This window comes from Lepidochelys kempii, chromosome 2, assembly GCF_965140265.1.
Source record: "Lepidochelys kempii isolate rLepKem1 chromosome 2, rLepKem1.hap2, whole genome shotgun sequence".
Classification (NCBI taxonomy): Eukaryota; Metazoa; Chordata; order Testudines; family Cheloniidae; genus Lepidochelys; species Lepidochelys kempii.
The window spans coordinates 33,595,811-33,621,650 of NC_133257.1; the positions used below are offsets into that span (position 1 = coordinate 33,595,811).

The window sequence follows — 25,840 nt, forward strand, 5'->3', positions numbered from 1 at the left end:
TGCACACAAATCAGACACATGTTGTACAATTTGCACATGTAGTTGTGTAATTTGGGTATTTAAATTCATGTGTATATATACACACACAGTTTTGGATGAAGATCCTGGTGCAGGAGGTTTTGAAAATCAGCCTTTATATTGGGACAGGTGGCATGTGGCTTAGTATGCTAGCCTGTCACTTCTACAAAACAGAGTTATTTGGGTGGTTTGGGTGGCTATGGGAAAGAAAATGGTCTTTGTTTCATTTGGAGATCTCTTTTTACAGTCAATCTCAGCATGGCTTTTACTCCTGGCTCAGCCAAATGGAGGCTTTCTTGTGGCTCACCTGATGGAGCAGTTGCCGGTGCAAGTTTGCTTATATCGATGTGCAAAACTCATGAACAGCATGTTCAGCCACTGGATGGGGAGATTCTGTTAGTAATTACTGAAGTCTGATCTACTGTCTGACTATTTGAACTGCTGAAACCTTCACTTCCTCAGCTTTTGACAGAGAGTGAGAATAAATCAGCATTTTAAAAATGGTAACACATTTTTGTTGCCAAATGAAATGTGATAACTGAATCCCTTGTAAAATAATATTTTTGGAGAAAAAATGAGATCAGGGCCAGATAAAAACAAGTTATTTACAATTCAGATCATGGATTAATATCAGTCCAGTATAGTACTATTAAAAATAAAACATAAAAACAAACCTTTATAATCTATTGCCTTGTTTAAATAGTTCTAGCTAGTTCAGTGATAGTTTTAGCTTCTGTTCCTGGCATATTTCTAGATCTACAGTCCCATTACAGTGGCGCCGCTTAGCACAAATACAGTGATGGTTTTGCCAGTTTTTCTATGATAAACCTTTTTTCCAGGAATTCATACATAATCATAAAAATTCCCTCAGAGTTGAAACTTGGCATGTGAGGAATTCACAAGGATTTTCTTGTGATTTCTTTCTGTGTACAAATGTACAAAAATAAATCAGGCTGGTCATTTAAATGAGAATTATTTCAAAATAATATATTGGTAAAGTTCATAGAATTGTGTTAGATGGAGATGGATAAGACCACAGCCATCTAATATAAGCACACACATTCCCTGCCAATGAGTGATTGTTCTGAAGACGATGGTTTGTTGCTTTTCTATCACAAAGGCTCCAAATTGCATATGTATGTGTGTGTGTGTGTGTGTGTTGGGTGGAATCATGAGATTTGGAAAGCAATTAGTAATTTAATAAGGCCAAATTTCTTTTGGTATTCTGAAAAATATACAAATGGCCAAGACATTTTCGTTTGAAAAGCAGGTTCTATATCTATAAAGCTTTAACTGGCTTAAATAACTAATAACTTAAAAATAGATATGACATATTTTAGGCTTATTAAAATTTATTCTGGTATATTGTATGTGTATTTCATATTAATTGAAACCAAGTATTTTTCAGAGCTTTATAATTTGACATCAATAACTATTGCAGTATTGTTTTGAAAGGATGTCCAATACTAATAGGTGCAAACCCCAATCTATTTTGTTTTTCGTAATAGTTTGCATATGCTAGTTTAAATATCAGATGTTTCAGTGAAAAGAAAAATGTGAATCTGAATAACTAGTAACCCTTTAATAACAGACCAGTGGGAAAAAAATAATTGAAGGAAGTTATTTTAATGAAACGGAGATTTCCACAATTTTAACAAAGAAAAAGTGTAATATTGAGAGTCACCAAGTACAAATAGTCTTACAGGTTATGTTGAACTGACTGTATAGACAGTTAGTCCTTGGGAGGAATGCTTATTTTTAGCTGTGGTACAATTTTTTTTTAAAGTTGTGTATTTCACATGTAAAATATGTCAACTGCTTTAGCCTCACTGACTGAATCATTACTTAGGTACAGAGCTACTGCCTACAAGGTATGCATACACAAGGTAAAATAAAAGACCTGTGAGTGCAGCAAAAGCCTAAGACAATAATTGGCTAGTAGTAAGGAGTAAGTTAGAATCTAGCTGCCCAGAATGAAAACTGGGAAGATATGAACCTTCCTGAGGAGTGGAAGAAATTCATGCAGGACATAGAGGTCATTTTCAAGGGTCTCCTGAAGTCCACAGATGATGAGGGGAAAATGCTGTTATCTACCAATCCAGATTGGAGAGAAAAGAAAGAGGCATTAATAATATTTGGTAAAGTATTTCAGCAGAAGAGAAAGAAGACTCAAGTGCATACTACAATTAATTTGTTGAATATGTCACCCAAAAATTGACCCAGCGGTCACACAATATTAATTTGATAAGAAGGTCCAAGTGAACGCACAAACCACTTTTGATAAAATTAAAGATGCTGGATAAGAATTATGCATTTACCAACATGATGAAATGATTAGAGTTTAGTACAAATTCATTACAAGTCTGTAAGTAGCTGATAATCACAGAGCTGAGCTCGATTTAAATAAAGCATTCGACTTTGCTCAAACACACAAACTGGCATACACTCAGCTAGAATCTATGGCCAGTGTTTTTACATTTGGGTACCTAATTTAGACTGCTAAGTCCATATCTTATTTCAAAGGTTCTGAGCACCCATGGCTTCCACCAGAGTCATAAAAAAACTACTCAACTGATTTTTTTTCAAGCCTGCCTCATCCCTTAGAACTCAATTAAACTTACAGAGCAAGCTATGTTTAATGTTTCTACAGTCAGCTTTTGAGCTTATGCAAAGGCACCATTTCTGATTGGAACAGTGTGTGGTCAGTAGGAACCGTGCTACCTTTGAAACTAGGACCTAAATATAAATTCAGAGGCGTAACTGTAGTTTGAACATTTTGGCCAATGTCTAAAAGGAAGCAGTATACGGAGTTGCAAAACCTCACCAACCTGACAGCCAACCACAAAACAGAAAATATTTGATGCACAAAGAAGACTACAAACCAGTAACCAAAGGGAGAACATGAGAATAATACACAAGTCCGATGACTATTCAGCTGAAGAGTAGATATGTTTCAAAAGTAAAAGAAAGAGAAATCATAGAATCATAGAATCATAGAATATCAGGGTTGGAAGGGACCCCAGAAGGTCATCTAGTCCAACCCCCTGCTCGAAGCAGGACCAATTCCCAGTTAAATCATCCCAGCCAGGGCTTTGTCAAGCCTGACCTTGAAAACCTCTAAGGAAGGAGATTCTACCACCTCCCTAGGTAATGCATTCCAGTGTTTCACCACCCTCATAGTGAAAAAGTTTTTCCTAATATCCAATCTAAACCTCCCCCACTGCAACTTGAGACCATTACTCCTCGTTCTGTCATCTGCTACCATTGAGAACAGTCTAGAGCCATCCTCTTTGGAACCCCTTTTCAGGTAGTTGAAAGCAGCTATCAAATCCCCCCTCATTCTTCTCTTCTGCAGACTAAACAATCCCAGCTCCCTCAGCCTCTCCTCATAAGTCATGTGTTCTAGACCCATAATCATTTTTGTTGTCCTTCGCTGGACTCTCTCCAATTTATCCACATCCTTCTTGTAGTGTGGGGCCCAAAACTGGACACGGTACTCCAGATGAGGCCTCACCAATGTCGAATAGAGGGGAACGATCACGTCCCTCGATCTGCTCGCTATGCCCCTACTTATACATCCCAAAATGCCATTGGCCTTATGCAAACAATGAGCATCCCAAAGTGTACCATGTGAGTGAGAGGCCACGCTATAGGACAGAGGTTGTTTTGGCAGAAGCAGTCATCCATGCAAGGGCAAGTGTAGCAACAGTTCCATTGTCCATGACGAAGTGTTCAAAGACACTGGGAAGAAATCTCTCCAGGTTAAGATGAAATGGATAATGGTGCATAAGAGAATGTAATCTCCACAAAAGTTAAAGCCCTCAAGCTTCTCACTCCAGTATGCAGTAGTTGTATGCTTATGAATATGACCCAGTGGATGTGTAAAGTACATGCACTCCAGTATGTAAAGGCAACAAGAATATAAAATATAGCATAACATTTTTAGATGTACAAGTGCCTGGGTTCAGATCTTTAACTGATCAAATTGGAGCTGGCATGTTCCCCACTGACATTACCAATATCAAAATAGCACCTGCTAAGACCTAATGAAATAATACAAAGATATATCTAATACATTTTGTTCCCATGGAACAAAAGACGAATGTGGCAGCCACTATAGGTCCCATAGTAAGTTTTAGCACCTTCTCCATGAGAATGTCAGTAGCAGTTGACACGAGATTTTGAGATTGGAAAATGCAGGTATAGTTGTTTCTGTAGATGATCCTACAGAATGAATAAATTCCATAGTGGAAAAACCACATACAGGACAGGAGGGATTGTGCCGAGAACCATGAGACCCAATTAGGCAAGCAAGCAATAACTTTTGATGGTGTAATTAATAAAGTGTTCTCTCAGTGGACACTGTGTTAATTCATGAAATGTCAGTGCCACTGCCTTACTCTTATAAATCTATTCTCCTTAGCCCTGTGTGACATCACCTCAAACATTATGTAGTACATTTTTTCCTCTAGGACTTTTAAGCAAGTTCAACTGGCAGTTTACCTTCATCCCTCCAAATATGGCAATTCAGTGTTCTGGCTGGCCACCAGAACTACAGGATTTTGTTTTATATGTGTATATATATAAAACCGGCATGATTTTCCCTACATGCCTGGGCCGCTTTGATTCAACCTCCGCTTGTTTTCATTGTGAGGGATCGTCTCGTTTTCCTAGATTTAGTTTTCTTTCTGTGTTCATGGTAAAATAAACATGTACGGCTTGATTAGTGTTAGTCCCAGCACATATCAGGCAGCTGCAGTGGCATTGCCCACCTTCAGATGTTCCACTGTGGAGAGCAGTGTCAGAGCTAGATTTTCTGCGGGTGTAAACTGGCATTGCTTCAAGCTCTGTAGGTGCCAGGGCCTCACTGCAGAGCCTGCAAATCTACTTGTAGATTGCCTCTGGCCCACAGAATGGAGTGTCCTGTTAACTGTTGGTATCAGGACTATGGCATGCAAACTGGGTTGGTATCAGTGCTTCACCTTAATAGATGCTGTAGACTCTAACTGTTCTTCAGTTTTATGCTGATGTCACCATGAAATACAGAAGTCCACCAGAACTCTCCCAAAGCCAGGGGCTGCTGTCTTCATTAGAATGTGACTGTATCCGGGGGAGGAGAAGGGAAAGGTGTGTAATTGTTTAAAGAAGGTTCCCCAGGGAATTTTTTAATCTGGGTTCTTAAGGCCTAGGAACAGTGATACAAAGCATAGCAGATGCTGAATCTGTGTATAAAACCTAAGGTTTCACTGTTATAAGAATAAAGATATTACTAGGTTTTTGATTGAGTGATATAACAAACTGATAATTACCCTCCTCTGTGTTTCTAGTTTTGAATTTCGTGTCTGCATCAGGTTTTTAAGTATATCTGTACTTCCAGTGGGGAAGATCCTTTTATGGCAAGTGGCCTTTTTAGCTGCGTGTCCTGTTTATTTAATTTTTTTTCTTGGTCTTTTAAATCTCCATGAAATCTTTTCAGTGTTATAAGTTCAGAAATATTTTTAAATGTTTATACAGAAAAAGTCTTAGCATTTCACTTGTTTAATTTAGACTGAATGTTTGGTTCAGGGCTAGAGGTGAAAGTACCACATTTCTTACGGATTTATATTGGGAAATTAGAAAACAATAAAATAAACTTGTCCACCACGGAATTATTATTAGATACCATGTTATGTTGGTTTATATACCTCATGCTGTCATGCTAACCCTATCAAAAGCACTTTTACTATGTCTCTTGTCACATATCTATGACATCATTCTTGCTTCTAAGGACTGATCTAAACATGCAAATAGTACAGACAACTAAAATTGGTTTAAAAACTGAGGTGCAGATGCCTGTGCGAACCATCTTAAATGAGTTTCCAAATGGTTTATATTATTTTACTTCATGTTGGTAACTTTCTCCACTGAGGTTTGTACCAGTTTAATTGTATCAGTTTAAAATAATACCTTTAGTAAAATCAGTGAAAGTTTCTGTGTAGGTGAGGCCTTAGTTCATTGTAATGTAGAAGCTCCTCTCTGGAAATACAAACTATTTGCCCTTCACACTTCACATTCTAGACCTAGGTTTTTGTGGATAAAGGGAATAACAAGTCTAGTTTCTGTACCTTTGTTCTGTAAGCTCAAATATCAGACAGGTTTTTGTATCTATAACATTTCGAATGTACAATTTGTTACAGCACATACAGGTAGTACATTAGAGTAATATGTAGTTAATGCATGCTGTAGATAAAGTGGAGTTTCACTCTGTTCTACCACCTTTTTTTGTCAGTGGCCCCCAATGTACCCAAACAAAATTTCTTTTGGGCTAAATTATCCACACTGCGTTTCAACACACTCATACGTTTATTTCATGCAAAAGCATAGGCAAAATCAATTGAGTTACTTCTGAATTAATATTGGCCTATTGTTGGGGGCGGGGTGGCTGTGTGCCCCAGGTCGGCAGTACCGCTTAGTGGTGATATTCTGGACTGTATCGCCTAATGGCAAGAGTCCAGGGCCACTTTGCCTAGCAGCTATGATACACAATAGTGTCACCCAGGGGTGAGAGCCCAGGGGCCACTCTGCCTACCGGCTGCAGTCTACGATAGCGTCACCCAAAGGCAAGAGTCCAAGGCCCCTTTACCTAGTGGCTGCAGTCCACAATAGTGTCACCCAATAGCAAGTCAATGGCCACCCTGCTTATTGGCTATAGTGCAAGGTGGGTAATGAAACTTGGAGTCACCCTACTCCACTGGGCTCCAACCCAGGACCTTTCAAAACAGTGGTCCATATATGTGGTTTAGGGTCTATTACTCTTATTCGTGTTCCCTGGGTATCTTCCTGACCTTGTTTCAGTACTTCTGTTGGCATCACAGCTCTGTCTTGTGATCCCTCCTGGCTTCCTCCCAAGTTCGTCTCCAGACTCCCTTCCCCTGGTGATAGCAAATTGTCACCCTCAGTTCCCACAGTCAAAGGGCTCCCAGTGGCTCGGTATGAGGCTCAGCCCCGAGCGGTTGGAGTCCAAGTGGCTTCTCAGTAGGAGGCTGCTGCATCCAATTGCTTTTCTCCCCAGTCAGCCCGCACTGAGCTGAGCTGCTCCCTTTGAATGCTCCATCCAGTGGAAGCGGCTTCTTACCCCTTGCCTCCCCAATGCAGAGCCAATACACCCTGTCACACCTATATATATGAAAAATGGCTTCTTCCAGCAATTCTGTGCAAAAAACACTAAAATTTCATTCAGATCTAGCTTTTTAAAATAGATCTACAAAAGATTATTTTTTGTCTTTACCACTATTTCAATAGTAGTACAATATTACAATATTAATAACATACACATAAAGTATTTGGTTTTCAGTGTATTAGGTGTTTATTGTTTAATCAACAAACTTTGAAAACACCCAAAGATTTTAGATAATATGGGTACAATGAGCCTCAGATAAGGACAACCTGGTTTCAGCTGATTACAAGGCAAATAGTGCCAGATCAAGGAACTCAAAGGTATTAGTGCAAATATAAAGTTTGAAAAATCAAGCATTCGTTATAGAGTTAAGGCTGGAAAGCTTAGACATAACTCTATGAAACACGCTTATGCCTTAAAATATGATCCCTTAACACAAAAGCAGCAGTCTGGCCTGTCACCCTCAGCAAGTGTCAATGCTTACAAGTAAAACACTTGCTAATGGATCAGTTTGGTCCAAATACCGTAGGACTGTCAGAGGCCCCAGAATTACTGGGAACATTGGAAATGCTTCATAAACTCCCCAGGCCCATTTCCACTATGTACGTGTTATTAATGAAAAGGAGCTCCATTGGCCATTATCTTTGAAAATTCGTGGTGATCATTTCGGGGGAGGTCCTGTACGATTGGAAAAAGGCAAATATAGTGCCCTTATTTAAAAAAGGGAAAAAAGAGAACCCGGAGAACTACAGACCGGTCAGCCTCACTTCTGTCCCCGGCAAAATCATGGAGCCGGTCCTCAAGGAATCCATTTTGAAGCACTTGGAGGAGAGGAAGGTGATCAGGAACAGTCAACATGGATTCACCAAGAGCAAGTCATGCCTGACCAACCTTATTGCCTTCTATGATGAGATAATTGGCTCTGTGGATATGGGGAAAGTGGTGGATGTGATATATCTTGACATTAGCAAAGCTTTTGATACGGTTTCCCACAGTATTCTCACCAGCAAGTTAAAGAAGTATGGATTGGATAAATGGACTATAAGGTAGATAGAAAGCTGGCTAGATTGTCGGGCTCAACGGATAGTGATCAACGGCTCGATGTCTAGTTGGCAGCCGGTATCAAGCAGAGTGCCCCAGGGGTCAGTCCTGGGGCCGATTTTCTTCAACATCTTTATTAATGATCTGGATGATGGGATGGATTGCACCCTCAGCAAGTTCACAGATGACACTAAGCTAGGGGGAGAGGTAGATATGATAGAGGGCAGGGATAGGGTCTAGAGTGACCTAGACAAATTGGACGATTGGGCCAAAAGAAATCTGATGAGGTTCAATAAGGACAAGTGCAGAGTTCTGCACTTAGGAAGGAAGAATCCCATGCACCTCTACAGGCTGGGGACCAACTGGCTAAGCAGCAGTTCTGCGGAAAAGGACCTGGGGATTACAGTGGACGAGAAGCTGGGGATATGAGTCAGCAGTGTGCCCTTGTTGCCAAGAAGGCCAATGGTATACTGAGCTGTATTAGCAGGAGCATTGCCAGCAGATTGAGGGAAGTGATTATTCCCCTCTATTCGGCACTGGTGAGGCCACACCTGGAGTATTGAGTCCAGTTTTGGTCCCCCCACTATAGAAGGGATGTACACAAATTGGAGAGAGTCCAGCAGAGGGCAACAAAAATGATTAGGGGGCTGGGGCACATGACTTACGAGGAGAGGCTGAGGGAATTAGGGTTATTTAGTCTGCAGAAGAGAAGAGTGAGGGGGGATTTGACAGCAGCCTTCAACTACCTGAAGGGGGGTTCCAAAGAGGATGGAGCTAGGCTGTTCTCAGTGGTGACAGATGACAGAACAAGAAGCAATGGTCTCAAGTTGCAGTGGGGGAAGTCTAGGTTGGATATTGGGAAACACTATTTCACTAGGAGGGTGGTGAAGCACTGGAATGGGTTACCTAGGGAGGTGGTGGAATCTCCATTCTTAGAGGTTTTTAAGGCCTGGCTTGACAAAGTCTTGGCTGGGATGATTTAATTGGTGTTGGTCCTGCTTTGAGCAGGGGATTGGACTAGATGGCCTCCTGAGGTCTGTTCCAACCCTAATATTCTATGATTCTATGGTCTGGAGTTCCTTGTGAAAGCATGGGAAGGGGAGTTACCACAGCTGTTAAAAGAGCCCCAAATGTAGAGCATGTTATGGAAAATTAAAATGCTTCTGATGCAGCAAAAGATTCTATTCAGAGGGTATTTGACACCACAGAGTCTTTTCAAAATGTGGGTCTTGTCCTCTTATGTTTGTTGGTGCTGTAATAAAGAAAAAAGAACCCGGATGCATCAGCTTTGGGAATGTCCAACGGGCAGGCAGCAGTGGAAGGGGGTGAACCCAAGAGTGAAAACAGTGCTTGACGTCAGCAACCAAACCTCAGCTGAAAATTATATCTGAGGTTATGTACCACAAAACCCACAAAAACTTTAATTTTTGAGGATTGTAGTGACTTGGAGTGGTTCCTCCCTGTCTGCGTCAGAGGGAGGCTACTCCGCCTTGCTATGCCACCTAACTGCTGAGGGCAGATCAACAAGGGATTTGGACTATAAATCAGTAAGGAGTCTATTGCCAACCCTCTGGCTGGGGTAAGAAGCAAACAAAGCCAGTCTCAGCCCTCTGGGCCGGGCCAAGTAATACTAAGCAATCAGGCTCAAGTCCTCTGGGTGGGGCAGAACAGAGGCAGCCTGTGGCCCCGGTCCCCTGGGACAAGCAGCAAACGAATGCAGGCTGTCCAGCTTAAGGTGGGTAGGCTGTCACTCCAGTGGTGGGGTTGGCAGCAGGGGGTAGGGGGACCCAGGCCCAACTTATTCCACTGGTTCCCAGCCCAGGGTCTTAACCGTGTTGGGGAATCCCACCACTGGGTCAGCGGGGATCCTGCCAAAACACACTGACCGTGGCTTCAGCAAGCGCAACTGGACTAATGTCTGGTTTCCCTGGGCTACTTCATACGCCTACCTGGTCATAGGGCTTTGTCGCTCACGGGCCCTTGGGCTCTTTGGGGTACCTGGCAGCCGGCAGCTCCAACAGCCCTTCGGGGTATTTGCCGTGGGACAGCTTCTCCAGATGCTTGCCAGGTGGCAGCTCCTTCAGGTGTTCCTCCAAAGGCAGGGTTTGATACAGCGCAGTCACTAGTTCAGGGGACAGCAGCATCTGACTCCTTTGCTGGCTCTCCCTAAACTGTTGGAGTAGGCATACACCCAGAGTAGAGCAGTGGTATCTGGACCTGTCTGAGTCTGCAGAGAAAGAAAGAATAGCTTCATTGATGTAGAGAGCAATGGTATGAATTCAAATAAATTTTATTTAATTTCTTGATATATTTGGATAAAAAATGTTGAGATAGCTCAAATAATGCCAGACTTTCATCCCACCTGACCTCTCTGCTTTTTCCTTCCCACTCCCCCCCGACCCCGGTCCCCTCCTTCCCTTTTTTGCTTATGTTTTTTATTGTTACCCCAACCCTAACATGTTATATCTGTGTAATATTATCTGATTTTGTATTGTTTAGTCTTGCTGCTTTGACAAGTTGTAAAGTAGCATAATTGCATGTTTTTATTGGCTATCCTGTGAAATGTGTGGTATTTGGTAACATATACTAGTTGTAAGTCGTTTACCTTTTAATATTTTTTTTATTGCTTGTTTCTTTATGAAAATTAATTAATAATTACTTATAAAAATAGGATCCCTTCATTAAGATATTATTTCAAATATTACTACTATATACAGATTAGAATTCATTGAGACTCTACAATAATTAAAAGAAAGTACAGCACAATTTTACTACACATACATGGGACTTCTTACTTTAAATGGTTATAACCTTATAACTAGTCAATTGATTTCTTTCAAATGTGGCTCACGTTATCAAGTTCTGTAAAAATCTGCCAAAGTTACGTCTGATATTTCTTCTTTTCAGTTTCTGTTACCCTATGTTGCAGCAAAAAATGTTGCACACAGATGTTCATTTAGCAGCCGTGTTAGTCTGTATTCACAAAAAGAAAAGGAAGACTTGTGGCACTTTAGAGACTAACCAATTTATTTGAGCATAAGCTTTCGTGAGCTACAGCTCACTTCATCGGATGCATAAATCTCCTCACTGTATTTTCCTCTGAATGCATCCGATGAAGTGAGCTGTAGCTCACGAAAGCTTATGCTCAAATAAATTGGTTAGTCTCTAAGGTGCCACAAGTACTCCTTTTCTTTTTACAGATGTTCATGTTGCTTTTGTTGTTCGTGTGTAAATTAGGAAAATAGGTGGTGTTTTAAAATATGCTAAAACATGTCAATTAAAACCTATTAGCTAACATATTTTTAGGGCCACTACAGCTAGGGTGAAATCCTAGGCAAAACTCCCCTTGACTTAAATGGAACCAGGATTATAACTCTAGTGTACACAGGGTTTAACACCTTTAAGAAAAAAAAAACAAAAAACAAAACAGAGCTGGTTCTACAGTCTGCCCTATTTGATGGTCAGTTATTGTGGGCCTCAAATGTAGGCCCATGGGGTTACTAAGTAAGAGCCCTACTGTCAGTGCCGCAAGTGCAGAAGAGGGAACTGCAGCTAATACCCCACCACTGGAGGTTACACCAGCAGATTCAGTGGGGTCAGATGGCTAGCAGCAGACTGTGGCTGGACACCACCAAGTATAAAGATTCCTGTTCCTGGCCTACCCTTTGTCTTAGCAACTAGTTGTTAGGCCTAAACCATGGAGTCCAAGTCTCTTCCTCCTTGCCTGATTCCTGCTGCTTCACCTTGCTCCCTTTTCCCAGGACCACATATTGTCCCACTCACATTACCATGCCTTGTTCCTGGTTTTAGCTTTCTTACCCTGAACCAAGTTGCTGACTGTGGCTTGACGCTTGGAGTGATTTCTGACTCTGTTTGCCTTAATAGTTAGTGTGACTTCTGACTCTGCCCCTACTCTTGTCCCTTGATTTGATTTCTGACTCTGGCTTGACTTACGGCATTACCTCTGAACTCTGACCCTGATGCCACACCCAGCTCTGCCCACTAGGAAAGACTGCCCTGTTACAGACCTTGATGTTGACTATGACAAATGGACACAAGTTTTAGAGGTAGTTAAATCCTACCTATAGCAAGTCCCTGATCCAGTCCCACTGAAGTCAACAGGAGCTTTACCATTGACTTCAGTGGGCACAGAATCAAGTCCTAGGTGCCAACTGGTGAATTCAACATTAGCTAACAATAATTATTTTCATCATTGAGATTTGACCATACAAGAAACAGATTGTAGGGTGTTTTTTCTATGCAAACAGCTCAACCAAATATTGTTCAAATATTAAATACAAAAATCCATAAGCAAGTTTGAAGAAAATTGGTTTAGTAGTTTTAGAGTTATGACAAATGTTTTAACATGATGATTAATGTTTTTAAAGTTGAATGGGCCAGACGTTGAAGTGGCCTCCACAGACATAGTCTCAGTGCCAGATGCACTCATGGACTGAGGGCCAGAAGTACAGCAAAGCTCTAGGCTCAGGGCATATGAAAATACAAATAGGCTTAATGCTACTTCTTTTTAAAGTAAAGCAAAATAGCTGCTGGCTATACAAACTCTTTTCCTTTTCCTGTTCTAGCCTAATCTGTAGTGCAACATCAGTCACTGTCCAATATGTTAACCATAAAATGTACCTCTGTGTTGTTTAAAACAGAAGTTATGTGATGTTTTAATACACACTGAAATGGAGTCATGTATTGATTCAGCTTTTATGCAGTGTTGTTGTAGCTGTGTTTGGTCCTAGGATATCAGAGAGAAAAGATGGGTGAAGTAATATCTTTTATTGGACCAACTTCTGTTGGTGAGAGAGAGAAGCTTTTCAGGTCCTGAAGAAAAGCTCTGTGTAGCTCAAAAGCTTATCTCTCTCACCAACAGAGGTTGACCTAATAAAAGATATTTCCTCACCCACCTTCTCTCTCTGATATTCAGATTTTAGTGAAGCAATGTGTTTTGGGTTAGGAGAATTAGTTTTTTAAACAATTCTCTGTGGTACTGGAACTCACCCCCCCTGCCCAGTCACTCCTTCCCCTGTACCTCTCCACAGTGTATGTGTGTAGGGTGGAGAGATAGCATCACCGAGGCAACTAACAGCCCCTCTTCCACACATAGAAGGTTCCCCTCCACACAAAGATCTGAGGCAATAATGGGGCTTTCATGATCCAGTAAAGCACGTAAGCATTTGCACAGTTTTAAGCATGTGAGTGACCATTCAGCTTGAAAAAGAGATGACTAAAGGGGAATATGATAGAGGTCTATTAAATCATGACTGGTGCGGAGAAAGTAAATAAGGAAGTGTTATTTACTCCTTCTCATAACACAAGAACCAAAGGCCACCAAATGAAATTAATAGGCAGCAGGTTTAAAACAAACAAAAGGAAGATTTTTTTTACACCTGTGGAACCTGTGGAACTGAACCTGTGGAGTGAACCTGTGGAACTCCTTGCCAGAGGATGTTGTGAATGCCAAGACATTAACAGGGCTCAAAAAAGAACTCGATGAATTCACGGAGGATAGGTCCATCAATGGCTATTAATCAGGATGGGCAGGGATGGTGTCCCTATACTCTGTTTGCCAGAAGTTGGCAATGGGGGACAGGGGATGGATCACTTGATGATTACCTGGTCTGTTCATTCCCTCTGGGGCACCTGGCATTGGCCACTGTTGAGACAGGCTACTGGGCTAGATGGACCTTTGGTCTGACCCGGTATGGCTGCTCTTATGTTCTTACATGCTTAAGGACTTTGCTGGATCAGGACATATGTCAGCAGGATCATGGGACAACTGTGCTGGCATTAGCTCACGGCACACGCTATGCCCCCTCCAAGATGCAAAGCAGAGTTCGCATGTCAGCATTGACTGTCCCCAGATGTCATGAGAAGGGTGCCAAGAATAGCGTCTGTCCCCCACAGTTCCTCCCTCCCCCACTTCCTCCTCCCTTATGCCCCCTCATGTGTTTTGTGTTTACATGTATTTCATGGCAAGAAAACAGAGCCTGTAAAGCTTGCCCAGACAGAGTTAATGGGACACAGTCAAGTAGTATATGCTCCTAACTTAACTGAATTTAAACTAGTTATACAGGGATATAGTATGTCTTACAGTCAGACTGTTTAAATGATCCATGTCTCACTGTGGAGCGTTTTGAAAAGAGCTCAGTATCCATACTTTATTATTATTATTTCTTTGGGATGGATCTCTTTGCTGGCTGTACTGCAGCAGACAACAAAGCTATTCCCAAAGCTGTGCTAGTATTATTGATTATACGAGTGCACAAACAAATGTTTGGGCAAGATAAAATGCTGCATACGTTTCAGTAGGGGTTTTTTGTTTGTTTGTTGTTAAACTGTCCGTGTGATCTTTAGCTTAATTTGAAATAGTGAAAAATCAACACTTGCCACTGGAGAGAAAAAGAGAAAGCTGTAGGGACAGAAATGTTGTATTCCAGCTTCTGAGTGGGACAGAGAGTGTATACATTTCTATAATTTTAGTGATGTGATTAGAAGCAAGTATAACAGCACTAGTCAGAATATGGAATGCCATGAGTACCAATATGGCCAGCCATATAGTAGCTCATAGCTCCCTCAAAGAAGTTTGTCCAAGTGAAGTACCTCACTTGTAAGTCGGAGAGAGAGAGCTCTGCTAATACACTGGACAACAAAGCCATATAGCATCTAATTTTTGAGTTATCATCTTATCCTTTAAATCCAAGCTGACAGCGGCCCCAGATAATTTATCACCTGGGTGTTCACTAATCATTATTGTCAGAATGAGGTAAAATATTCAGGTTTTAGAGTAGCAGCCGTGTTAGTCTGTATCCGCAAAAAGAAAAGGAGGACTTGTGGCACCTTAGAGACTAACAAATTTATTTGACCATAAGCTTTCGTGAGCTGTAGTCACAAAAGCTTATGCTCAGATAAATTTGTTAGTCTCTAAGGTGCCATAAGTCCTCCTTTTCTTTTTGTAAAATATTCAAATACTCTGTATTGTGTGCAATATTTTGGTGTTAGAAGACTTTCTAGTTTTGTAGAAACTCCAAAGGCATTTTACTACTGGCAGCAGGAGACCCCCAGCATATGTCCTCCAGGCTGGAAAACCCATGGAATTTTTTTTTTTTTTTACATTATAGACAGATGCTTAAGGAGCAGCTCATCCTGTTTTCTAATCTGATGTCATAGTCAGTAACATCCTTATTATCCTGGATCAATACCCTGTCATGTGATTGATCAGTTAGAAGTTTGATCTTTAAATATTTCAGGTCTTGTGCTTCTGAATTGCCAATGAGACTAAAACAGATAATGGTATCTTTGATTTAGTGTGCCAGCCAGTCAAATTGTGCCAACTCTGTTCTTCAGACATATTTTGTAACCAGTGATTTAACATTCGAGTTGTATGAATCCACTCACCAGTTTTCAATAAAACCAACTATGTCATTTTTACTCATACATGAGCTCTTCTGATTCCTTCTGTTTATTACCCAAGCTCCAAGCACTGGTAAATAGGCAATTAACTTTTCTCTTCATGTTTTATGATTCTTTGATTCATTATATTCATAACACCTTGAGTGTGAGTTATATTTCTGTGTTTGCCCCCTTAACATCTTCCCCCTTTGTTGTTAGTTTAATGTCTTTCTAACTAGATTAACTAGTTGGTCATCTCGAAAATCTCTTGCTTTTGACATAGATGCCATCTACACTGTACAGCCCCATCTCCTGTAGAAGAAGGTGGTCCAATGTTACACAGAACCAAACCTCTCTATTTTACATCAACCTAACTAACCATTCTCCTTTGCTACTTTCTGTCAGCTCTCTTCCCTTGCTCAGGTGACATAAAGGATTTGCAAATTGAAGACCCAGACATTCCTCTTCTCCATTTCGCTTCTGGCATCCTGGAAGTCTTCAATAATCTGTGAAATATCACTTGAAGCTGTGTCATTAGTATCATCATCCATGGTGTCTCACTTGTTTTGTCTTTAGAATCCCACCAACCTTGTAGCCAAGCCCTTTGTTGGAGCTCCAGGAAGAAAGCATGCCATGCTGCTGCCTTTTTGGCCATTGTAGAGTGTTCTATCCACTCTCCTTAGTACATAGGCCTTGCTGCGGATTGTCTCTTTTCTTTATTACAACCTGTCTGTTGAGCACACTTGAGGTCCTTGTGGAATGAGCTGAGCAGCCAGGTGTAGGTATGACCCCTGAAGTTCTCTGTTGCTTTTCTTCATTTGAGGCCTAACAGACATTATCTGCGACTGCCATGCTGAGTAGTAGATTTGTTACCTCTACCGCTGTGTAGAATTCCTCATGGTGCTCTCTGTCCTGGGGGTCCCAGACTACCCATCATCATCTCTATTTCTTAGAGGATTTGATTATTAGAGATGTCAATAGGTGCGTATCTGATGACCTACCTACAATGTATGAAGGTGGCAAATCCCACGCAATATCTATACAAACTTCTAATAAGTTCTGGGGATGAGCTGGTGGCTGTAGCATATGTGGATACCAATAACCTAGAGATGGGTAGGAGAGAGATCCTGGAAACTAAATTTAGATTACTAGGATAAAAAGCTTAGCCCTCGAGCTCCTATACTAGCTTTCTCTGAAAAGCTGCTAGTTTCATGAGCAGGGTCAACTAGATGGGAGGAGCTTGGGTCTCAATAAATGGATAAAAGATGGTATAAAGAGGTGTGTTTTAAATTTTATTAGGCACAGGGAAAATTTGAGGGGAGAGAATCTGTACAGATATATGGGTGCTGATAGACTAATATTCTGACTGGAAGTTCATTATATCCATCAGTGACATTTTAACCAGGAAAAAATCTTTAATGTGTTTCATCTGACATTACTGAAAGATAAATTTGTGCATCCTCAGATACGATCCATCTCACCTATATGAACAATTTAAAAAAGACTGGGTGATGCTGTGCACCAATATTCTTGATGAAGTTAATAATAATTTAACTCCTAGCTGAGCTAAAGAAGTGGCCTTCAACATTAGATAATTGGTAAATATTACGTGTACCATTGTTACAACAGCAGCATTCCTGATGGATAATACTTTGTTTTTGTTTCCAAGGACTTGATTCTGCCACCCTGACTCACACTGAATTTTAATGGCATTACTTGTGTATTAAGGTGCTAGTCACTGTAAGCGTGGCTGAATTGATCCCTGAACATTTCTGCTGTTTCAATAGTAAAGTTGTGGGAATAAAGCAAGTGTGTTTATTGTGTTCTTGATTAAAGCTCTTAAAAGGAATTTTAAAAATTTGCAACTAAATAGTACTTTGGAAAATAAAAATTGGCTGCAAAATAGTACCTTCCCAACATAATGTGTATGTGAGGCCCTTAATGGAACATAATCCAATTTCTAGTGCCAGAATTAAATCTTGCAGGTGCCACAAATCATTGGTATCTTAATAGAAAAATTGTTTTTCTTTGCAATTTATAAAGAAATGAAAAGTAATGTCAGTAAAATAGGTAAGGAGAAGGGGAGATGGAAGAGAAGTGGAGAACATGTTTTGAAATACTAAGCAGAATTCTAAGTCAGAACATCAGATCAGAGTCCACTCCAGTTTTGGGGAAGTTCACAACCAAACTTCAGTACATTATCAAATAAAGCCATGAACTCTAAGCATAGGTAATGTGTATATAGACATAGTTATAATCTGTGCATGAACATATTGTTAATTACAGTACTTTCAAATTTGTTTTTATACTTGTATTATTTAGAGGCTTAATGATAGGAAATTGACTTTTGACTATTGTAAATTGTTGTCTTGGTTTCCATGATCTCCCCTCTGAAACTGAATGGTCAATACAAATTGTTGTTAAAGTGATTATTCTTTTTGTGTTGGGGAACTATTGTGATCAGCCCCCTCATTTAGCTGCTTGTAAGTATCTTAATAGATACATAACGGTAGATGCAACAGCAGACCCCTCATGGTTCAACAGCTCTGTCTCACATCCTGTAAAACTTTCATTTTAGCACTGAACCATTTTGTTACATAACAACATTCATATGTAATTTCTTAGGTGTCAATTTGATCATCAGTTTGTGGGGAAACAGACACAGGAGCTAAGGCCAAAGTTGTGCATTGGAGTTACCTAAACTGGGCACATAAATCCACCTGTGAGCACCTAAAGAAAAGTGTCCTGATTTTCAGATCGGTAGAGCCTACTGTTCTTTTAAAAATCAGAACATTTTGTTAGGCGCCTATCTCTATGCACCCAAACTAGAGAATTTTGTCTAGGGCCCCAACCCTGCAAATGTTTTACTTTAAGAGTAGTCCCAATTGACTTAAGTGGAATTTCTCATATGAATAAATGTAAACATGTGAATGAATGTTTGTAGAGGCCTATATGACTTGCATTGGGAGGCATTGTATTTTAGTGGATTAGACCTAGATCTGATCACTGGAGACTTGGATTCCAGACCTGGTTCTGACTTGCTGTGTAACACCGGGCATGTTACTTGAATTCTGAAAACACCTGTAAATTGTGGATACTGATTTGACAAATGTTGTAAAGTGCTGTATGAAGTGGCAGTATTAAGGCTTGTTAGTAGAATTCTGGACATCCTGGTTCTTAGTGCTTAATCCTCTAGACCATATGGCTTTAGGGGCAGCATCATTTCCTCCTCCCAGCTTTTAAGTATTCACAAGTGTGGAATTTTTTTAAGCAAAAGTGGATTTTTTTAATTTAAAAAATAACCCTTTCAGACAGTGACAAATACGTTACAAAAACTAACATTGAGAAGTGTTATTAGATCACCCCAAACTCAAAAACAGACAAATTTAAAAAGGAAAAAAAACTTCACATTACAAATGTCTTGCCTAGCTCTACCTATGGAGGGCCTGATCTTACATTGTTCTGAGTGCCCTCACTAAGTGAGCTGAGTGTGACCAGCACCTTGCAGGATCAGGTTGAGCCCTCAGCACCTAGCACATGATATCCATAATACAGGAAGTTTAATTCTGATTGAACCTGCAACAGACACCTATATTAACTGCAATGGAGTTACTCCTGATTTTACACCACCATCAGGGAAAGGAGAATCAGGCTCAGCATTTCTCAGATTATCTTGCTTCTCAGTTAAACACCTACCTTGACTGTGATTTTTCTGAGAAGTTTTGTAGCACTTTACAGCTGACAAACTCTCTCCCCCTTCTTTCTGCTTCTTCCATTATCCTCTTTGTGTGAGGTCCTTATTTTTTATCTTATTTTGTAAAATGAGTCAGTTGGCTTATATTCAAGGCAGAGTAAGTGGCTGCTTCTGCAAAGAAAATTAATATTCTTGTTTGGAAGAGTGAAAGTAAATTATTAACTGGAAGGGGAGGCAAGCCTGCAATTAGTATCGCCATTGCCCTCTACTGTGCATGCTGCAAAACACATTGTGTATAAAGTTTCCCTTAAGCTCTCCCTACCAAAACTCTTATTGTCAGTGAACTTTGTACAGCTTTGGTTTCCTTATCTTGCTGTAAACTCAACAAGAGAAAATCCACTGAGATATCTTTTGTTTGATGTTTTTTGTTTTTGCTTCTTGTAAACTATATTATTTCTGTAGGACTCAATATTCCCTAAACAGACATCCTCCTGAAGATTTTTCAGTGTCAGCCAGAAGGGAAGTTTCAGTGATAGATTTTTATAGGTCTTGCTTCCAGTTTCATGTAGATGGTTCTTTCTATATAGGTTTTCATGGGCCAAAAGGAAAGTGGACGCCTACTTTGAGAGGAGCAGGAAATGGCAAAAGTCTGTCTTCAGTTTACTTCTTCCCTTTTCCCCTTAGATAAAAAAATGAATATTTTATTTTTTACTGGATGTGGCTCAAAGTAAAAAGAATCCTTTACCCAGTCCATAGGGCTGGCATGCAGAAATTTGGAACAGCTGGAATATTTCTTTCACCTGATAATTCTTTGTTCTTCTATATCACCTTTAATCAGAGTAGCTGTGACCTGGGCTATATAAACACCTTAGCTAGAATGAGAGATAGTAGCTCAGAGTATTAACAGATATATGATTAAGTCTGTCAGTGTACCTGTTCACTATACCGTTATTATACTTTATATTTATATAATATTTATATATCATACTTTTTCATAAGTAAAATGTAGTCATTTGGCCAAGTCATGCAATGAGTCCCTAAGGGTATATCTACACAGTAGAGAAAACCCCGCAGCTGGCCTGTGCCAGCTGACTAGGGCTCTCAGAGCTCAAGCTGTGGGACTGTTTCATTGCTGTGTAGACTTCCAGGTCTGGAATCCTCCCATCTTTTTTGTGGGTGTGAGGGAGATCTTGGTGTAATTTTTTAGTTATTTAAACCAACCAAAAAAATCCATCATACAGTTTCATATTGACACTCACATGGATTATCAGCAGGGTTGGAACCTTTAGATCCACCACACAGACATCTGCCACTTCAGCTAATGGAGTACCTGATAGCAGTAGTCGGTTGTCATCATGTGTGAACCATCACTGGAGGGGGATCAGACACATACTTTGCCAGAGGGTTTTACAGATACTTTGTGTCAGCATCAGAATGGTGAGACTCAGAAATCTTGGGATCCATTCCAGGCTCTGAAGGGAGTGTTCTCTAGCAGGTGCAGACTGTTATGTCCATTTCCCCCAATCCCCTCTGATCTGTTCCTATGCCAGCTCCATTCTCCTTGCCTACCCAGTCTCCACTCCTCAGGTTTCTCATCCTAGTTCTCTTTCCCAGCCAGTCCCTATTCCCCCTGCCAGCTCCTCATCTGATCTGTCTCTCTGCCACATACATACTGGATCTTAGAGTCCTTCTCTGAGCTCCTCATCCAATCTCATTCTCATCCCCCTCCCTCCTTCCCCCAGTACACCCATTTAGGTTTTTCGCAGGAGTGGTGGGTGAAATTCTGTGGCCTGCGTTGTGCAGGAGGTCAGACTAGATGATCATAATGGTCCCTTCTGACCTAAATATCTATGGAAAAAAAAAACCCTCTGTCTCCCAGCTCTTTCTCAAATCTGTCTCCCTATCCTCTCATAGGTTCCTAGTCCCAATTTCCTTGTCTCCCCAGTCTGAGTCCTTTTTTCTCAGATTGTCATCCAATTTCAGTGTCTCCCTTCCCAGCCAACTGGCTCCCAGTCCCTCCACTCATTTTAATCACTGGTTCTCAGTCTCCTTCCCAAGTTCCAGCCTCTCCTCCTCCATTGGCTCCCAGTTCCGGTCACCTTGTCCAATCCATCCCAAGCTTCCCCCACTCTGATTCCCAGGTCCAGTCTCCTTACCCATCTGGTCTCAGTCTCCACCTTCCCTAGCTCCCACTCAGAGATTTTTTTCATTCAGTTGCAGTCATTTGTGGATTCATCCACCCATGCGGGTACTGTAGCTAACAGCTTTTGTCTGTATTTATCCTGGTTGCTCACCAAGGTTTTTGAACAGCCCTGTTGGCAGCCACTTCAAAATATCCTTTGAAAAGGGTGCTTGTGAGATTGGTCACCCTCATGTCAGTGGGAATTCTTATCTTTCAATCTTCATGTGTTTGTGATACTCCTTTTGGTGGAACTTGCCACCACTGCATTGCACTGGCAGTGTGTTAATGCAATTTAGCACCCAGGATTTATCTTTGTATGTGTTTGTATAGCACCCAGTACAGCAGAGCTCTTATACTGGTGGGTCCTCCAGTCACTGCTGCAATATGAATATGAAATAATTGAAAAGTTTGCCTAGTTCCTTTTTGGTAACCATCTTGCATTCTCTCTACAGCCTGGTTTTGTGTATTGAGCATTCGGGTGGTGATAGCACCTAGACTAGGGTGCTGCTGTAAGTTTCGTAACACAGCAGAGCATTGTGAGTGCTGGCCAGCGCTCAAATGACTCACTGTGGAATTACAGCTCCTGACACCCGGCTATATCCCTAAATCTACACCAGGACATGGAAAGTTGCCACTAATTCCTGCAACTTCTTAACCCTGCTGAGAGTACCAGGAAATGAATTGCCTTTGGATAGCAATAAGATTTACACATCAGCTTTTCTTTTTCTTTCTATCTGTGGTCAATTTGACTATTTGGCTTGCTTGACTTTTCTCCATTATCTCTGGCCTTTTTTTAAGTGAATGTTTATAATGTCTAGAGGATGCAAACTGTAAATCAAATGTAAATGTCCAAGCATCCAAGCTTTTAGGCATGATAGTGCCAAGTTTTAGGAGCTACCATGCCAATCCTGCCTCTTCAAAAATGTTCTCTTGGCATGTTTCTCTCAATTTCTGATCTCTCTAGTTATTCTGTGGCCAAAAGGGCTAATGTGATTTTTGGATGCATAAACAGCATAAATCTTGAGTTAGAAGTACAGAGGCTATTTTACCTCTGTATTTGGTACAGGTGCAACCGCTGCTGGAATATTGTGTCCAGTTCTGGTATGCACAATTAAAGAAGGAAGTTGATAAACTGGAGAGGATTCAAAAGAGCCATGAGAATGATTAAAGAATTAGGAAACATGCCTTATAGTGAGAGACTAAAGGAGCCCAGTCCATTTAGATTAACAAAGAGAGGGCTAAGGGGTGACTTGATTATAGTCTATAAGTACCTACATAGGGAATAAATATTCAACAATGGGCTTTTCAGTCTAGCAGAGAAAGGTATAACATGATCCAATGGCTGCAGATTGAAGCTAGACAAATTCAGACTGAAATAAGGTGTAAATTTTTCACAGTCAGAGTATTTAACCATTGGAATAAATTACCAAGAGTGATGGTTGATTCTCCATTACTGGACATTTTAAAATCAAGAGTGGATGATTTTCTAAAAGATATGCTCTAGAATTATTTTGGGGAAGTTCTATGGCCTGTGTTATACAGGAAGTCTGACTAGATGATCACAGTTTGTCCCTTCTAGCTGTGGAATCTGTGAATCTCCAACTTCTCCCCTTCCCCTATTGCTTTTACGTTGTTGTTGATAGCTGATTGTAGTTGATACGACACTCAAACGACATGATTTGAATGGGATAACCACTTCTTGCTCATCATACAAAGGAAATACTGCCCCAAGTGTCCAATTTAGAACTGCAGCAACATGGCAGAATGATAGGAATAGTTTACAAATGTAAAAGCACTGAACCCTCAAAAGCAGAATTGAGAGAGAGGGAAAGATCAGGAGGAATATATTTAGAAAGATCTGCCTCATGCCCCAGCCACTGTTGTTTTAACTTAATACTCATAGCTGCCAACATGTGAAACCTCTAAATATGTAAATATGTGGATGGGAGTGGGAAGAATAGGGATGCACTTTTATGCCCTATTGATAGAGCAATATATTGAAATAGAAATTTAAATTCTAAATTTTAAAGAAACAGCAAGAGCAGTTTAAATATTTTCCATATATATTATATAAAAGAAAAAAGAACAGCTGCAGCAACAACAAAAACAGTTGGCATGTATGGGCACCCCCAAATTATAATAATCTGAGAAACAAATCATGCATACTAGAAATAAATTGTAGTTACAGTCATTGGCTTTATGCTTTAGTATTGTTTTTAAATTCAAATACTTACTGCCCTCGTGTGGAAAAAAACTGTATTTTATCAATCTAGAGAAGCCAGATGGAGAAATCTTATCATCCATCCATCTTTCTGCGTGGGCAGAACATTCAGTTATTCCCCAGATAGAGGATGGATCAGATACTAAACTGATACTACATGTCATAATAGCCATGGAATTAATCAGATTGTAATAGCTCCATGAGAGCAGTTTCTTGATAAGCGTATTTTATACATTAACAATGTTGTCTCAGGCTCTGAGGACATGGCTGGTGACGGCACTGTCTGTACTTTGTTTTCTGGAATGTTGTGGATACTCCTGTGTTTCAAACACCCCTCCCTTAAAAATATGCATTAGGAAGATCACCTCTCCTCTGAAAAGGGTTGGATGCAGCTCCCTTCATTCTGAGTTTAGTAGCATGTATCCTAAACTAGGCAGACAGGTCCATTCAGAAGCACGTGCAGCGTTTCCAAAGCCCGATGGCTCAGGAGGTGAAACCCCTGAACAGGGAACTGAGCACGATGTGTCTTGCATGGAAGTGTGCAGCAGTAACTACAGGACTAGAGACAGTCAGATGGTCAACAATAAAATCCTGATTCATGAATAAAAGTATCAGATTAGGTTTGATGCTTTGTGGGGCCATTATTCACCGGTATAGGCTCAGCAGCTGCTTATTCGTGAATATTAGCACCAGCAATATTATTGTGAGTATTAGCACCAAGAATGATTTGTCCAGAAATACATGCTGGAAGTGCATTATACACTGTTTGCTACTGACCTGCTGATTGGTTGGTCATCCAGGCAGGGGGCAGAAGCAGTACACTGCAACCTGAGTGACCAGCCACACACTATAAATAACCAATACTGTACAGTTAGTGAACAGTTCATAAGGAACACTAAAAATTACTAGCTCAAACAGCTTTAGCTAGTATTTCTAAATAACAAATACATTAGTAGAAAAGAAGGATTGATTCATGTATAATTTGGCACTGAACAAAAAGCAAAAATTTAGAGCTGCCAAGCAATTAAAAAATTAATAGCGATTAATCATGCGATTAAGAAAATGAATTGTGATTAATCATGTGATTAATCACACTGTTAATAATAGATAATAATAATTAATTTATTTATTAATAAATAATAATAATGTATTTAAATATTTTTGGATGTTTAAAAACGAACATGTGCTGGGTCATCATCTGAGACTGCTGTATCATGAAATATATGGCAGAATGCGGATAAAACAGAACAGGAGATATACCATTCTCCCCCAAGGAGTTCAGTCACAAATTTACTATATATACTATATGTTACTATACCAATCCATTTTTGAAAAGTGTTTAATTACCATGCAGGGAAAAAGATCTTAAAAATAAATATGTGTCCACACACCACACACACAGAGAACAGTCTGGGTGATCCTGTCTTTGCTTTGTTCAGTTTAATTTGTTGTTCACTCTAATTCCATTGGTGTAATGCATCACAGACTTTCAAGGAGAATTTGACCACAGTAATAAAATAATTATTGAAGATTAGTCTTGATAAGGAGACAGCTATCTTGGAAAACAGAAACAATGGCTATGGCTATATGCCAAATGACAGGCAGGGGTGTTATTACTAGAAATAGTGAATAGCCACTTAAAGAGCAGAGCTGGCCATAGATCCTAGCCTGCTGTGCCAAACTACTTGCATGCTTGAATTCTTTCTGAGAAAGATGGTTTTATAAACAGTGTGGATCAGATTTAATATCTGAGCTATTGTCACTTTCAGTCTCATGCAGTGACACCATAAGCTAAGATGTATAGTGGTGCCTTGGAGCCATGTTGGGAGGAAAGACTTAGGGTCACATTGCAGCGTTTAGACACTAGCTGGATTGGAGAGTGGTGTGGGGCACACTACCACATAGGGGATGTTGAGGGGGATTGTACCAGGCTCCCCACCCTGAGGAGGATGCAGGCTGTAGCACCATTTAGGGAAGCTGAACCATCCTTTAGAGAGGTGCAGCTTGTTCCCGCCACTCTGAAGTGTGGTGCTGAGGAGGGGTTGGGACAACCATGCTCCTCCTCCTCAGCCCCTTTGGTGGGGACTAAAGGTCCATGTGGTTTCCTGAGTTCAGAGAGTCCTCTTG

At 40.5% G+C, this 25,840-nt stretch overlaps 1 protein-coding gene and 1 long non-coding RNA gene across 2 annotated transcripts in view; one reads left to right on the plus strand and one right to left on the minus strand.

The window, feature by feature from the left end:
* The window catches only part of RSPO2 (R-spondin 2), a 102,111-nt gene that overhangs the window by 72,061 nt on the left and 4,210 nt on the right, over positions 1 to 25,840 (plus strand). The window lies entirely within an intron of this gene.
* On the minus strand, positions 2,007 to 19,462 carry LOC140905858 (uncharacterized). The gene is made up of 3 exons (XR_012156966.1): positions 19,313 to 19,462; positions 10,165 to 10,442; positions 2,007 to 2,108 (listed from the first exon to the last, which is right to left on the minus strand). It is a non-coding gene; the product is annotated as an uncharacterized lncRNA (long non-coding RNA).